The following is a 6000-nucleotide window of genomic DNA, read 5'->3' as shown; positions in this document are numbered from 1 at the left end:
TTTGTGGAAATAGTTTTTTCTTTAGTACCTGTGACCCTGACCTCAAGTTTTTGCTCCCCCCCCCCAGAGAACTGGCATCTTCTTTAACTCAAATGCAATCAATCTACACAGTCTGGGCTGGGGATGTGATAACAAATAATTTTTGGGGGGTTTGATGGTACTTCATTTATATTACTGAACATATCATGACAAGGAGCTAAATGCCTTTACCAAGTCCACACTGAGGCAATCCATCCTGGCTGGCCTGGGTAGGTATACAACCTGCAATCCCTGCATTACAAATGTGAAATGTTCTACCAACTGAGCTACTGTGACTCCTGAGTAGGCGACAAAGAACTCAATATATTCCACAGAAACCATTTTTTCTTACTAAAAGAAACCAACCCTGACCTTTGACCTCTAATTCAATATATGTCTATCTCATCCCAAATGCTGGCCATTTAAAAAGTTTGGCAAACGTACCTGGTATGCAAGTGAAGTTAAGTGTAGAAACAGTTTTTCTTCTCGTAGTCCTTTGACCATGACCCTTGCCCAAAACTGACAGGTTTTTTCCATGCCCCAAACACATGCTATTACCAAGTCTTATAAATGTAGATTTTTACTGGAAGGTAGGTTTCAATGGAACTTTTAATGCCTCATTGGCTATGGTATGACTCACCCCCACCCCCAATGAGAGCTTAGTGCCTTTCCAAAAAACACAGCTAACTAGGGCAGGTCTGTGCAGGTATGGAACCCTACAAAGCCCTCTCTCCCGCATCTCTCTTTTGCATGCATTAAACCATTTTATTTTAAAGATGCATTTTGAAAAAGAAAGCCTGCAGTGTAGTAGACCTTTCATTAAACAGGTCATGGCTAGAGATTAATGGTGAAAATAACAATTGTTATGATTTTCTACAAACTACTTTTACATGAAAATATCACAACTTAGCACATTAACCCCTAGCGACGACTTTACAGGGCAGGAGGTAGTAGCCTACTGCCGAGCTCTGTAGCGTCATTGTCATGCATGATACACTAAAGTGGGTGGTATTACAGAAAGGTAGACAGATGTAGCTCTACAATGATACCAAATAATTTGGAATATCTAGTTGCACTACAAAATACAGATAGAAAAACCTCATTTTTTAAACCTGACTTTTTTTTACACAAAATTCGCCTGTGGTCGGAATCCCATTTTGTGTCCAGATTTTAGACGTTTTGGTCTCAGATCTAAAGCAAACCGGTATGAACTGCAGACAGACAGATGAGCCATTGCAAAAAGTAGGATAAGATGAGCATTTGGAATTACAAAAATAATGGCTCCGTTTAGCAAAAAAAAAACAAAAAAAAAAAATAATAAAAATAAATAAAGAAGTCCAACTTTTACCCTTCTGCTCATGCGTGAGTCAAGTAACCAATGAAAATCTATGTTTCTAACACCACTAGGCAGTATGTTATTGAAAGATGACCAGGGCTTTGGTGTTTTCGAGTCTATTCAGAAATAGCTTTCAAAATGTGTTTCCTATTCGATTTTCAGACAAAACTGGCATTAAGCTCCAGGGGTTAATGTGTTAGCCACACTGTTTCTCAGTCAATATTACAAGCCTTAAAAAGTGAATACAAGCTAATTCTACATGAAAATGTTACAACTTAACCACACTGTGTTTCACAGTCCATATTACAAGACCCAAGGAGTCACAAACTAATATCTTACTAGTTTTAAAGTATTTGTTTTTATGACAACAAGAAACATTTTTATTCATAAGTGAATGCTTCATCTGAAACATTCAGTGCTTAAACTAACATCAAAGCTCAACACCTTCCTGAATGATCAATTTTTACAAGCATTACAGCTGATTTCAAAGTAACAATGTCACTCCACAGACAGTGCTTGACAATACATTAATGAAAAATATAAAGACACAAAGTAACCTTTTCATAATGATCACTTTGTTGTTGTTGTAGGGTTTAATGCCATCTTTCAGCACATGATAGGCTATAAATGGCGGCCAGTATTAATGGTGGAGGAAGAACACGGGAAAACCCCAGAAAGAACCACCGACCCACGAGAAGATACTGGCAGGCTTTCTCACATATCCACATTGGCCAAATCTAAGACTCAAACCCATGCAGACAGAGGTGAGATGGCAGTGATTCGTAATGGACAGCACTTCAGACCACTCAGCTACTCAGGGCCCACATCACTTTGTTGAAGACATAAACTGCAACTAACAGAACACAGTCTTCAATACACTGTAGATGAATTCTGCACACTTAACACATTAACTCAACATGCCATGAAGCAGAAGTCTACTTCTGACCTTGGTAATGCCGACATCACTTATGATACACTAAATGTGGTATTACCAATAAGGGTAAAGATGAAGAAATGTACATGGAGATGAACTTTTGAAAAAAGTAGAATACCTTTAGATTTGGAGAAAAAAAATGAATGAAAAGAAGAACCTAATATTTACCCTTCTGTATATGCACTGATTCACCTAAGCATCCAGTCATAAGAAATTCTCTCAAAAAATAGATATGTATGGATCCCTTCAAAAGTCACCCAAAAATGTGTCTGCTACCAAAATTTCAGGTGAAAATGGAAAGAATTTCCAGGAAGCAATAAGTTAACAAGAGTCCCATGATGGGTTTGACACTACTGGGCAAAAAGGATTTTCAAGAATTATAGATTAGTTTGTTTCTTCTTCTCAACTAATGAGTGTTGAAACCATCCTGGAAATTCATCAATGATAACAAGATTTTGAATTAGCTGTTGTGGTGCACATAGTATAAATCAGCTTAGCAGAATTTTCAATTGGAACAAAGGAGAAATTATTAGAAGCATTTTGGTCAAAATCCCATGTCACAATGATCATGCACTCAGGGGGAGTACTGACAACAAGATTTTTAAGACAGTCATTATGGCATCATTTACAACTGGCACCAATTTAATTTAGGACCAACTAGGTATCATAAGAAATTTCCTATTGAAAACCCCATGTTGATATAGCCATTAACTTGGGAAAAGTAGAAATAACAATATTTTCAAGATGACTTTCCCATCCAGGAGTAGCAGTAATAATAACAAAAGATTGTCAATATCACAGTGGCCATATAGGATACCAGATTGGCACCATTTTCATTTCAAATCAACTATACATCATAAAAAGTCTTTTAGTGAAAACCCCATGATGATATGACTATCCATGTAGTACGAGTGGCAATAACAAGATTTCAAGATGGCTGCCATGGTGGCGATACTGGATTTCACATCAGTTCCATTTGCCTTTATGATCAACTAGATGCCATTGGAAGTCTTTTAGTTAAAACCCCATACTGATATAACCATTTATTCAGAAGGAACAGCAATAACATGATTTTCAAGATGGCCACTGTGGTGACCATTCTGAATGTCCATGCAGCACCATTTTCATTTTGGACTAACAAGACCATGTGATGAATGTAAAGTTTCATAGCAATCCTTCAGGTAGTTCAGGACTAGTAGTGATAACAAATTTGTGCTAACAGACAGACAGATAATGGTCACTGGAGTACAGACCATCCCATAAGCTCTTCTGGTCTATGACCAGTAGAGGTAACCAGTGCAACAATCAGTTTTATGAAATATGAGCAAGAACATAAAAGTTACCACTGGTCACAGAACAGTATGTATATTTCTGGGATTTTTTTGTATATGCTAATAGGTTTATGTACATGCAGTCATTCAACTGGGACTTACTTTTTTGTAGCAAGACAATTTTCTGATGCATGCTCAATCATCGACAGGGGTGGAAGGATACCTACAAAATTTAAAACCAGTTCTTCTCTGGTTGCGCACATTCAGAAATTTGTATCCCTAGGCTACTGACAAATACCACAAAAATTGTCACTAATTTGCATGGGTAACGGTGTGAAATTAACATCTGTCTTGATTGGCTTTAGGGCATCGAGGCTTCTCTGATCTACTTGTAAAATATATCGATTTGTGTGGAAAATGCAATAAATTAGCAAAGGGTGCCAAAACATCCACTAGAGTTACACTAGATTGAATGCCTGCTCACTAGGCTTAGTGGACATGAAATGTCCACATTCACTGTATTTAGTTGGCAATCCATAATCCATGATGCATGTAACATACATCAATTTAAAGACAAAACATTGATTTATATGACTAAAATGAGGGTATAATTTAAGATATGTTTTTACATGATTTTTATTTCTTTGTTGTGTCTAGTCATTCTGCAATAGTTAAAACAGAGCTACCTCCATGGCTTGCCATCATAAATCCCTACACCTTTTTTTACCTACTGTATATACTTGCCTACAAGTCAGATCCAACTGCAAACAACATAGACCAATTGAACTCATGGATAGAGGTGAGTGCCTAAGATTACTCGGCCACCATGGGCCCTTTTTCATTTGGAACCAAGCCGACACTGGGATGAAAGTGTGCAATGTTGCAAGGCAATCCTCAAATTAATTTAGGAGTAACAATAACAAATTTGTGCCAATGGATAAATGTTTAATTTCAGGAAAACAACAACAGAAAAAAAAAACAGATATTGCCATAACGCTTCTGGTCTATTGCAAAAAAAATTGAACTTGTCCAGAATAAACTCTTACTCACCAGCCATTATAGAACTATAAATGATCATGATGCTAATGACCCACATTTGAACTTATTCTGTAACCTACTAAAACAGTTCTTAAGTAATTACAAATTGAGAACAGTCTGCCCTCCTGCTGCTATGTGTTTATCAGTATATGAGAACTAACAGCTCTTATGAGCTTCATCCAAACAAACGGAAAACAAACTTCCTGTTGGAAGTATGGATTTCCAATGAACAATCTTTCCAATAAACTCACAGAACATCTTTTTTATTAAAAAGAAACACAGGTTAACCCTTAAACAGCACTAACCCTATCAGGCTTGTGATTGAAAAATTCACTTAACCAGCAGAAATTTTCACTTGTCATTTCATGCTGGGTGAGTGATTTTTCAACCCCTGCCTCTATCCATAAAATGTAACAAACTTGGGTAAACACTGGAAGACATTATATATTTAAAATTATGTCTCTTCTATCTGTGAACATTAAATAAGTTGGTGACTATTACTTTACAGATTGGGGCCCCGAGTGGCCGAGTGGTCTAAAGCGCTCTCCGTTGCGGATCATTGCCATCTCACCTCTGTCTGCGTGGGTTCGAGTCTTGGATTCGGCCAATGTGGGTATGAGAAAGCTTGCCAGTAGCTTCTCGTGGGTCGGTGGTTCTTTCTGGGGTTTTCCCAGGTTCTTCCTCCACCATTAATACTGGCCGCCATGTATAGCCTATCTTGTGCTCAAAAATGGCGTTAAACCCTACAACAACTATAACAACTTTACAGATTCTATGTCAGATTTCCTTTTCAGCACATTTCAATTTTGGAAGCACAAGTAGTAAAGTTTACAAGCTATCATATTTGGAGACGTAACTTGCAAAAAGTGAAATATTCTGAAGTAAACAAGTACATACATGACAGTCTAAATATCAGGGAAAAAAGGTCTTCCATTTGTGTTAGCTTACTCCACATATTCAATGTAATCAAACAATACTAGTATTGGTGCCAGTTGCCACATCAGTTCTAACCAGTAGTTTACTGTTAAATAACTTAGCAACAGATTATGTTTCATTGGAATAATTGTTAAGATTCATTCATTGCCATGTCTCATGGGGGTCTACTTTCCATCACTGGTATCACGCAGCACTTTTCTTTAGACAACAGTTCATTTAAAAATGAAATTATTTTTCTCACAGATCACATTTCAGTTGTTCACAATCAGCATATAACCAGGTACATTGCTTCTGCTAGATCATGATTACTAGGAAACTGCATTAGATTACAAACTTGGAATTGTGTTTACTGGAAATGAAATGTTCTTCCTGTTTTTATTCAGTGGTAAAAAATGCATTTAAAAGAAAATGTTGTCACTTGATGTGTTTTGTAATGTGAGGTATGCCTAATTCTTGCGAACTTCAGT

At 37.0% G+C, this 6000-nt stretch overlaps 1 protein-coding gene across 1 annotated transcript in view; it reads right to left on the bottom strand.

Moving 5' to 3' along the window:
* LOC149775743 (mitogen-activated protein kinase 1-like) overlaps positions 1–6000 on the bottom strand; it is a 118399-nt gene that overhangs the window by 60280 nt on the left and 52119 nt on the right. The gene's annotated exons all lie outside the window — the stretch shown is intronic.

The sequence above is a fragment of the Sinohyriopsis cumingii genome, chromosome 19 (genome assembly GCF_028554795.1).
Source record: "Sinohyriopsis cumingii isolate HCF-2022 chromosome 19, ASM2855479v2, whole genome shotgun sequence".
NCBI lineage: Eukaryota > Metazoa > Mollusca > Bivalvia > Unionida > Unionidae > Sinohyriopsis > Sinohyriopsis cumingii.
Note: the sequence above shows the minus strand (reverse complement) of the source record. Positions and strands in the feature narration are given on the sequence as shown.